This window comes from Camelina sativa, chromosome 7 (genome assembly GCF_000633955.1).
Source record: "Camelina sativa cultivar DH55 chromosome 7, Cs, whole genome shotgun sequence".
Taxonomy (NCBI): Eukaryota; Viridiplantae; Streptophyta; class Magnoliopsida; order Brassicales; family Brassicaceae; genus Camelina; species Camelina sativa.
Genome location: NC_025691.1, coordinates 1,742,119 through 1,753,479, shown reverse-complemented (window position 1 = coordinate 1,753,479; position 11,361 = coordinate 1,742,119).

The following is an 11,361-nucleotide window of genomic DNA, read 5'->3' as shown; positions in this document are numbered from 1 at the left end:
ACTCTCACCTCTACTGAGATTGAGCAACTCCGAGATTTTATCCCTTTCAGGTTAAGCCAATCCCTCTCTGATTCTCTTATTGTTGATGTCACAGATGATGAAATCAAAAAGGAAGTTTTCTCTATGCCAACAAACAAGACTCCGGGCCCTGATGGTTACACGGGAGAGTTTTATAGAACTTCTTGGGATATAATTGGTCATGATATCATTGCGGCTGTCAAGGAGTTTTTTAGCAGAGGAAATCTCCTAAAGCAAAAAAATGCTACCGCCTTGAGTCTAATTCCAAAAGAGATAGGAGCTGAGCATATCACCAAGTTTAGACCAATCTCTTGCTGTAACGTGATCTACAAGACCATCTCCAAAATAATTGCTCGTCGAATGGAGAATCTGTTGCCTCTCATGATCTCCAACTGCCAGTCTGCCTTTGTCAATGGTAGGTTGCTAGTTGAAAACGTGCTCCTGGCTATGGAGATGGTCCAAGGCTTTGGTCGAACCAACATATCTCCTAGAGCTCTTTTGAAAGTTGACCTTCGGAAAGCTTTCGATAGTGTCAAGTGGGATTTCATCTTAAGGGTGCTAGAGATTGCCCAATTCCCGCACAAGTTCATCGCATGGATTAAGCAATGTCTGACTACCACTTCCTTCTCTGTTAAGGTTAATGGGGAACTTTGTGGATATTTCAGAGGAGCTAGAGGTCTAAGACAGGGGGACCCGCTCTCCCCTTCTCTCTTCGTGATTGCTATGGAAGTTCTGACCAAGATGCTCAATTCCAGGTTCGCAACAGGTCATATAGGCTATCATCCTCTTGGCAGGAACCCTCTTATTTCCCACCTTGTCTTCGCGGATGATCTCATGATCTTATATGATGGAGGGCTCAGTTCTCTCCAGGAGATTGCCTCCTTGCTTTGACACCTTCAAAACTCTATCTGGGTTGCACATGAATAGAGATAAATCCACACTGTTCGTGGCAGGCTCTCCGACAAATGGCCTTGATCAACTTGGTTACCAGATTGGTTCCCTACCTGTGCGATACCTTGGCTTGCCTTTACTTCATCGTAAGCTTAAGAAAGAGGATTATTCTCCTCTGCTGGACAAGATCAAAGAGCGGTTCTCTGCTTGGTCTACAAAACTCCTCTCTTTTACTGGCAGACTCCAATTAATCTCTGCGGTTATCTACAGCACGGTAAATTTCTGGTCCTTAGCCTTTGCCTTACCAAAAGGCTGCCTGCGAGCTATAGAGACAATGTGTNTTTTTATATTTCATAGCCTATAGAGGTCTAAAAAATATATGTGACTGATGAAACTTCTTAGCAAATATAGATAGTACCGAAATTAATATAATCACATGACCAATATTATAGGAAATTTATCTTTTTTTCCCATCGTCAATGACTAAATAATAATCGTGTTTGACTTGTATCATTACACCGTTTCCAGAACACTCTTATTTGATGAATTCTTTAGCGCGCGAGAATATTAAACTACATGTATACACCATTTACTTGTAAAAACCGTGTCCCTAGGATTTTATATATGCAATGAAACCATACTTATTTAGGCGTTTATAAATGTGATTGGCTCTAAGTTTTTGGAGAACTATATACTATAAATTATCACACTGATATACACACGATGGTTTGGTGTACGTCGACAAAGTGGAGCCCATATATTTTTATTTTGGTGTATATTTACATTCGGAAAATGTAATATTATGGTAACACATGTTTATAGAAAGAAAAAAAAAGCCAATTCGAGAACCAAGTTATAATAATGCCAGTCAACTCTGACAACATTTCTTCCCAGTAAGTTTCGCGCGACAAAAACAAGAACACATATAACGTGTTTGTACAAGAAGAAAAATATCATCATTCAACAAAAGTTTAGCTTTAGGAAAAAAAAGAGAAACCCCCCTTTTCCCTTCTCCCCGCCGTTGCCGATTTCGGCGGCGGCAACCCTCGAAACCCTAAATGACTAAGAAAAAGAAATTCCCCCGCAAGCCCTCGTCCTCTGGTTCATCAGCTCCTCCCTTTCGTCGAGCTGAGAGCTCGGTAGCTCCCCAACCGCAGATTTCGACTCCCCCATGTTCCGCTTCCGACAAAAACGAATGCGCCTCCTGATTCCGCCGCCTTAAAGGACCTTTCCGTGGAAGGTTCCAGTCAGGCAAAATCGTCTAGCCCTGTGGTCAGTCCAACAACCTCGAGTGGTTCGCGAACTCAGATCCCGGACCCTATCACAGACCCAGTGGCTGCTCCCCTGAATCTAACCCTCCCGAATTGGAAGCAAATGCTTCTAGGTTCTTCCGGTAAGATGGAAAAGAAGGGTACCCCCTATTCTCTCGAATCTGGGGAACTATGTGTTAAAATCCCTAATGCGGTGATAAAAAAGAATCAAAACAGATGGAAAGACTTCATCATAGGTCAGTTCCATGGTAACCTTCCTTCCAAAGGAGCTCTTTTTGCTATTCTCAACGACAACTGGAGCCGCCGCAAGAGGGATATCACCATTTCTAAGCAAGGACCGAAATCGGTTCTTAACCGGATCCCTTGCGATGAAACCCGGAGTAGAGTATTAGCTCAAAGGGTGTGACATATTGAAGGTCAATCGATGTTTGTTGCGGATTGGGAACCTGGCCTCTCTCCAGTTATGCTTGAACTCACTGAAGCCCCTGTCTGGCTGGAGTTCAGAGGTGTCCCTCCTCAGTTCTTTTCAGAAGAAGCTCTTGAACATGTGGCAGGGATGATTGGTCATCCGGTTTTTTGTCACCCTGCTACTCTCAATCTAACGGACTTAGAGGTGGCCAAAGTATTCACGATAGTGGATATTACCAAACCCTTGCCAGAAGCTGTTAATGTTCAGTTTGAATCAGGGGAGATTTCCAGAATTGAAGTATCAAGCCCTTGGCTTCCCCCGACCTGTGATTTCTGTCAGGGAATAGGTCACACCATCAAACGATGTCCTACGACCCCTATTCTCTGTACCCGCTGTAACTCAACGGCTCACAAGGGTGAAGACTGCCCGCGAATGACGAGGACCACCACTGAAGGGCTCAACAGGAAAAACCCGAGTAGGAGACGTAAAGACAGAGAAAGGAAAATTTCGGTTGCTGTGGATGCTCCCTCCAATCGGCTTCCCTCTCCTTACCCCAAATCAGGTTCGTTTGAAATGGCTATTAACTTGGGCAATCCCCCCAAACCCCCGAAGTCCTCCAAACATTCCAAGAAGCCCTTACCTTCCAGGTGTTCCTCATCCTCGGCTCCATCCTCTTCGGAATCTGATCCTGTAGAGGAATCATCTTCTTCGGATTCCCCATCTGAAGAAGACGATAATCCGGCTGATAATGCAAACTTTATCCGTGTTTTGTCTAAGAAGGAAAGACGTTTCGAGCGTGCTTCCACAGGGAAGAGCTCTCCCCCCAAATCATCCCGTTAATGTCAAAGATAAACATTTTTTGTTGGAACGTAAGAGGTTTTAATCATAGTGTAAAGAGGAGAGGTTTCCGGAAATGGCTACGGCAGTATAAGCCGGTTTTTGGCAGTCTTGTGGAGACGCGAGTTAGGCAACACAAATCTCACAAGTGCTTGCAGTCCACCTTTACTGGTTGGAATTTTGAGGCTAATTATGAGTTTGCAGAGCTGGGTAGAATCTGGGTTATCTGGGACCAGTCAGTGAGACTCCTCATTCACTCCAAATCAAAGCAGATGATCACCTGCATCGTTTTGTTGCCTAATGAGGACAGCGAGATCATTGTATCCTTTGTGTATGCGGTTAACTGTCGATATGGGAGACAACAACTGTAGGAGGAGATATGTTCACTTTCCAGGGATCCCTCTATCAACTCTCGGCCTTGGACAATGATAGGAGATTTTAACCAAACCCTAAATCCCTCAGAGCATTCCTCGGGAGGCACTCGAATCAGGAAAGGGATGGAGGAGTTCAGAGACTGTCTTCTCTACGCTAATCTTCAAGATCTCTCCATCCGAGGGAATAAGTTCACATGGTGGAATAAGCAGGAGCAGAATCCTATTGCCAAAAAATTGGATAGAATCCTCATTAATGATGAATGGATGGTCAAGTTTCCATTGTCCTTTGCTCAGTTTAATGACCCCGACTTTTCAGATCATTCACCTGCCATAATTGATCTTGACAAAGCGCAAAGAGGTCGAAGTCACTTTATGATCTCCCACTATCTTCTTCAGCACGAGGAGTTTTTACCTAGACTCCTAATGTTTTGGCACTCCACTCAATATCAAGGCACTGCTCAATTTTGTTTGGCAAAGAAACTGAAAGCTCTGAAAAACGTCATCCGAGACCTCAATAGAGAGCATTTTTCGGATTTGGAGAAACGAACCAAGGAGGCTCAGGAACGACTACTACACTGCCAGTCTATCCTCCTGACCAACCCTACTCGTTCACCAGCGGTAGATGAGAAAAAGGCTCACCAGGATTGGCTATTCCTCGCTAAGGCCGAGGAAAAGTTCCTGTATCAAAGAGCGAGGATCAAGTGGTTTGAATGTGGGGATCTCAATACAGCTTATTTTCATAGAATTGTAGCAACCAGGCGAGCCATGAACCAGATCCACTACTTGGTAGACACTCAATGGCAACGGCTGAGCAACTCGGCAGATGTTAAGCAACATTGTGTGTCCTTTTATGAAGACCTTCTTGGGGGAGACTCTTCTACTCTCACCTCTACTGAGATTGAGCAACTCCGAGATTTTATCCCTTTCAGGTTAAGCCAATCCCTCTCTGATTCTCTTATTGTTGATGTCACAGATGATGAAATCAAAAAGGAAGTTTTCTCTATGCCAACAAACAAGACTCCGGGCCCTGATGGTTACACGGGAGAGTTTTATAGAACTTCTTGGGATATAATTGGTCATGATATCATTGCGGCTGTCAAGGAGTTTTTTAGCAGAGGAAATCTCCTAAAGCAAAAAAATGCTACCGCCTTGAGTCTAATTCCAAAAGAGATAGGAGCTGAGCATATCACCAAGTTTAGACCAATCTCTTGCTGTAACGTGATCTACAAGACCATCTCCAAAATAATTGCTCGTCGAATGGAGAATCTGTTGCCTCTCATGATCTCCAACTGCCAGTCTGCCTTTGTCAATGGTAGGTTGCTAGTTGAAAACGTGCTCCTGGCTATGGAGATGGTCCAAGGCTTTGGTCGAACCAACATATCTCCTAGAGCTCTTTTGAAAGTTGACCTTCGGAAAGCTTTCGATAGTGTCAAGTGGGATTTCATCTTAAGGGTGCTAGAGATTGCCCAATTCCCGCACAAGTTCATCGCATGGATTAAGCAATGTCTGACTACCACTTCCTTCTCTGTTAAGGTTAATGGGGAACTTTGTGGATATTTCAGAGGAGCTAGAGGTCTAAGACAGGGGGACCCGCTCTCCCCTTCTCTCTTCGTGATTGCTATGGAAGTTCTGACCAAGATGCTCAATTCCAGGTTCGCAACAGGTCATATAGGCTATCATCCTCTTGGCAAGAACCCTCTTATTTCCCACCTTGTCTTCGCGGATGATCTCATGATCTTATATGATGGAGGGCTCAGTTCTCTTCAGGAGATTGCCTCCTTGCTTTGACACCTTCAAAACTCTATCTGGGTTGCACATGAATAGAGATAAATCCACACTGTTCGTGGCAGGCTCTCCGACAAATGGCCTTGATCAACTTGGTTACCAGATTGGTTCCCTACCTGTGCGATACCTTGGCTTGCCTTTACTTCATCGTAAGCTTAAGAAAGAGGATTATTCTCCNCTGTCTGGCTGGAGTTCAGAGGTGTCCCTCCTCAGTTCTTTTCAGAAGAAGCTCTTGAACATGTGGCAAGGGATGATTGGTCATCCGGTTTTTTGTCACCCTGCTACTCTCAATCTAACGGACTTAGAGGTGGCCAAAGTATTCACGATAGTGGATATTACCAAACCCTTGCCAGAAGCTGTTAATGTTCAGTTTGAATCAGGGGAGATTTCCAGAATTGAAGTATCAAGCCCTTGGCTTCCCCCGACCTGTGATTTCTGTCAGGGAATAGGTCACACCATCAAACGATGTCCTACGGCCCCTATTCTCTGTACCCGCTGTAACTCAACGGCTCACAAGGGTGAAGACTGCCCGCGAATGACGAGGACCACCACTGAAGGGCTCAACAGAAAAAACCCGAGTAGGAGACGTAAAGACAGAGAAAGGAAAATTTCGGTTGTTGTGGATGCTCCCTCCAATCGGCTTCCCTCTCCTCACCCCAAATCAGGTTCGTTTGAAATGGCTATTGACTTGGGCAATCCCCCCAAACCCCCGAAGTCCTCCAAACATTCCAAGAAGCCCTTACCTTCCAGGTGTTCCTCATCCTCGGCTCCATCCTCTTCGGAATCTGATCCTGTAGAGGAATCATCTTCTTCGGATTCCCCTTCTGAAGAAGACGATAATCCGGCTGATAATGCAAACTTTATCCGTGTTTTGTCTAAGAAGGAAAGACGTTTCGAGCGTGCTTCCACAGGGAAGAGCTCTCCCCCCAAATCATCCCGTTAATGTCAAAGAGAGACATTTTTTGTTGGAACGTAAGATGTTTTAATCATAGTGTAAAGAGGAGAGGTTTCCGGAAATGGCTACGGCAGTATAAGCCAGTTTTTGGCAGTCTTGTGGAGACGCGGGTTAGGCAACACAAATCTCACAAGTGCTTGCAGTCCACCTTTACTGGTTGGAATTTTGAGGCTAATTATGAGTTTGCAGAGCTGGGTAGAATCTGGGTTGTCTGGGACCAGTCAGTGAGACTCTTCATTCACTCCAAATCAAAGCAGATGATCACCTGCATCGTTTTGTTGCCTAATGAGGACAGCGAGATCATTGTATCCTTTGTGTATGCGGTTAACTGTCGATATGGGAGACAACAACTGTAGGAGGAGATATGTTCACTTTCCAGGGATCCCTCTATCAACTCTCGGCCTTGGACAGTGATAGGAGATTTTAACCAAACCCTAAATCCCTCAGAGCATTCCTCGGGAGGCACTCGAATCAGGAAAGGGATGGAGGAGTTCAGAGACTGTCTTCTCTACGCTAATCTTCAAGATCTCTCCATCCGAGGGAATAAGTTCACATGATGGAATAAGCAGGAGCAGAATCCTATTGCCAAAAAATTGGATAGAATCCTCATTAATGATGAATGGATGGTCAAGTTTCCATTGTCCTTTGCTCAGTTTAATGACCCCGACTTTTCAGATCATTCACCTGCCATAATTGATCTTGACAAAGCGCAAAGAGGTCGAAGTCACTTTATGATCTCCCACTATCTTCTTCAGCACGAGGAGTTTTTACCTAGACTCCTAATGTTTTGGCACTCCACTCAATATCAAGGCACTGCTCAATTTTGTTTGGCAAAGAAACTGAAAGCTCTGAAAAACGTCATCCGAGACCTCAATAGAGAGCATTTTTCGGATTTGGAGAAACGAACCAAGGAGGCTCAGGAACGACTACTACACTGCCAGTCTATCCTCCTGACCAACCCTACTCGTTCAGCAGCGGTAGATGAGAAAAAGGCTCACCAGGATTGGCTATTCCTCGCTAAGGCCGAGGAAAAGTTCCTATATGAGAGAGCGAGGATCAAGTGGTTTGAATGTGGGGATCTCAATACAGCTTATTTTCATAGAATTGTAGCAACCAGGCGAGCCATGAACCAGATCCACTACTTGGTAGACGCTCAAGGGCAACGGCTGAGCAACTCGGCAGATGTTAAGCAACATTGTGTGTCCTTTTATGAAGACCTTCTTGGGGGAGACTTTTCTACTCTCACCTCTACTAAGATTGAGCAACTCCGGGATTTTATCCCTTTCAGGTTAAGCCAATCCCTCTCTGATTCTCTTATTGTTGATGTCACGGATGATGAAATCAAAAAGGAAGTTTTCTCTATGCCAACAAACAAGACTCCGGGCCCTGATGGTTACACGGGAGAGTTTTATAGAACTTCTTGGGATATAATTGGTCATGATATCATTGCGGCTGTCAAGGAGTTTTTTAGCACAGGAAATCTCCTAAAGCAAACAAATGCTACCGCTTTGAGTCTAATTCCAAAAGAGATAGGAGCTGAGCATATCACCAAGTTTAGACCAATCTCTTGCTGTAACGTGATCTACAAGACCATCTCCAAAATAATTGCTCGCCGAATGGAGAATCTGTTGCCTCTCATGATCTCCAACTGCCAGTCTGCCTTTGTCAAGGGTAGGTTGCTAGTTGAAAACGTGCTCCTGGCTACAGAGATGGTCCAAGGCTTTGGTCGAACCAACATATCTCCTAGAGCTCTTTTGAAAGTTGACCTTCGGAAAGCTTTCGATAGTGTCAAGTGGGATTTCATCTTAAGGGTGCTAGAGATTGCCCAATTCCCGCCCAAGTTCATCGCATGGATTAAGCAATGTCTGACTACCACTTCCTTCTCTGTTAAGGTTAATGGGGAACTTTGTGGATATTTTAGAGGAGCCAGAGGTCTAAGACAGGGGGACCCGCTCTCCCCTTCTCTCTTCGTGATTGCTATGGAAGTTCTGACCAACATGCTCAATTCCAGGTTCGCAACAGGTCATATAGGCTATCATCCTCTTGGCAAGAACCCTCTTATTTCCCACCTTGTCTTCGAGGATGATCTCATGATCTTATATGATGGAGGGCTCAGTTCTCTTCAGGAGATTGCCTCCTTGCTTGACACCTTCAAAAATCTATCTGGGTTGCACATGAATAGAGATAAATCCACACTGTTCGTGGTAGGCTCTCCGACAGATGGCCTTGATCAACTTGGTTACCAGATTGGTTCCCTACCTGTGCGATACCTTGGCTTGCCTTTACTTCATCTTAAGCTTAAGAAAGAGGATTATTCTCCGCTGCTGGACAAGATCAAAGAGTGGTTCTCTGCTTGGTCTACAAAACCCCTCTCTTTTGCTGGCAGACTCCAATTAATCTCTGCGGTTATCTACAGCACGGTAAATTTCTGGTCCCCAGCCTTTGCCTTACCAAAAGGCTGCCTGCGAGCTATAGAGACAATGTGTAACGCGTTCCTGTGGTCTGGAAACATCACCAGACGCCCTGTTGTCAAAGTTTCCTGGAAAGACATATGTCTACCAAAGAAAGAAGGTGGACTGGGCCTTCGCAACTTTGTTATCTGGAATAAAGTCTTGACTATGAAGCTAGTTTGGATGCTAATCACGAATAGTGGATCTCTTTGGGTTGCTTGGATGAAGAAACACATGCTCAAGAACGCTGGTTACTGGATAGCTGATGTCCCCCAAGGTTCCTCCTGGATGTGGCGTTATCTCCATGCTCGGAAACCGTTGGTCAAATCTCTTTTGGGAAGTTCCATTGGCGATGGTAAAACTACGAGTTATTGGTATGATAATTGGTGCGGTTTGGGTCCTCTCATTGACTACCTGGGTCCTGATGGACCAAGATTAATGGGTATTCCTCGGGAGGCTAAAGTAGCGCAAGGAGCTGGTCCGCATGGTTGGAAACTTCCATCAAGCAGGACTCGTAATCCTCTTTTGCTCACAGTCCGGAATACTCTGATTTTATTGGATCCCCCTACTGATAATCAAGGACCGGATGTTTTCTCTTGGGGTCAGGAGGGCGCTAGGAAAACCTTTTTTAGCACTAAACTCACTTGGGAAGCTTTGAGACCCGCATCCTCTCCCAAAAGCTGGCACAAGGCTGTCTGGTTCAAGCGTGGCATCCCTAAACACTCGTTTCACTTCTGGGTTGCAAATCTCAATCGACTGCCTGTGAAATGTCGACTCGTTCCCTGGGGGATTACTGCTGATTCTACTTGCGTCTTTTGTTCGGATAGTGAAGAGACAAGGGACCATCTTTTTCTACATTGCAGCTACGCCGCACAGCTTTGGGGTCACGTGCTCCCTAGACTGGGTCTTCCACCTCTCATTTTCTCTTCTTGGCAGACTCTGGTTCATTGGCTCCTCGGCACCACTAGAAACCTCCCCTCCACATTGAAGAAGATTGTCATTCAGGCTACCATATACGCTATTTGGAAAGAGCGCAACTCTCGTCTATACGAAGGACCTATATCCTCTCCTGATGCTATCTTCCGGGTACTTGACAGAACTATCAGAGACATCCTCCTTGCTCACCAATATAGTAAACAAGGAAGAGGTCTTTTGGCTCCTTGGCTCGCCCACATCACTGGCTGAGCTCCCTGATTTTTCAACCCTGCATACTCAACTATTCAGTTCAGTTTCTCTGCTTTTTAGCTTCTTCCCTCTCGGATCTGCCACAAATGTCGTCTACAGCTTTTTTTTTTTTTGGGCTGTAACTGCTACTTTAAACTCTTGTAAACCTCAAGTTCCATTTTGGTAATATAATTAACAGTTATCAAAAAAAAAAAAAAAAATATCGTAAAAGTACCCTTCAGTCTTCAGACGTAGTTTATTTTCTTGATTACATTTTTAGTCTTAGACGTAGCTTCTTAGTTCACTTAGTTGTTGATATCAAAAAGAGAAATTAAATGTAGACAGTAGACTTGTTTCCTAGAACAACCTTTCTAAAAAATTCAATTGCATAGTAAAAAACAATAACTGATCTCAATTACTTAGTTACATTTTTCAGTTTCACAATTAGTTTTTTACCATGTGCCAACAACTTATAGAAAACCTCCTAACTAGAAGAATTAGCATATAATTAGACCACTTTCTACTTTCTTTCTTTTTAGTTTTTAGTATATCGTTATTTCAAGTTATTTTTGTTTTTGCTAACAACGTAACATTTAGTTAATTAAATTTAATGATATATAGTTCATTTGATTTTTAAAACATACATGAGATAGTTCATTTTTTGTTGTCCTTTCAATATATAGTTCATATTGTTCAAACACAAGACATGATTTAATAAACTGTAAGACTATACACGACTGTTTAATTGAAAGAGTCACTTTCAACTGTTTAATTATCACACAACAGTAATCTTGGTGAATATCGAATTGTAATGTATATAATATACATACAACACATTTATTGTAATGGTCTAAAGGATATAAGTATATACATTAAACAGTATAGAGAAAGTAAAGAATATTCATAAACCAGAGGCTATGTATGTGAATGTGAAAAGCCATATGGATAAATTAGAAACGGACACAGAAAGGCTCAGTTCCATGCATCGTAATATCTTTCCATGCGTTCCTCTCTTATTACCCTTTTTAGGGGACCATTTCCTCTGAACACCTTTTCTGTCCAATTTATCTCAACCTTACACGCGTCTGGATCGAAATATCTCAGCTTTATTAGCGTTGTGTTAACGGCAAGTTCACTAGAAGTCACAGCGCGTGTGTCCCACTCTCTCTCCGTGGCTCAAATCGGCGATTTATGGGTCCGGCCAAGT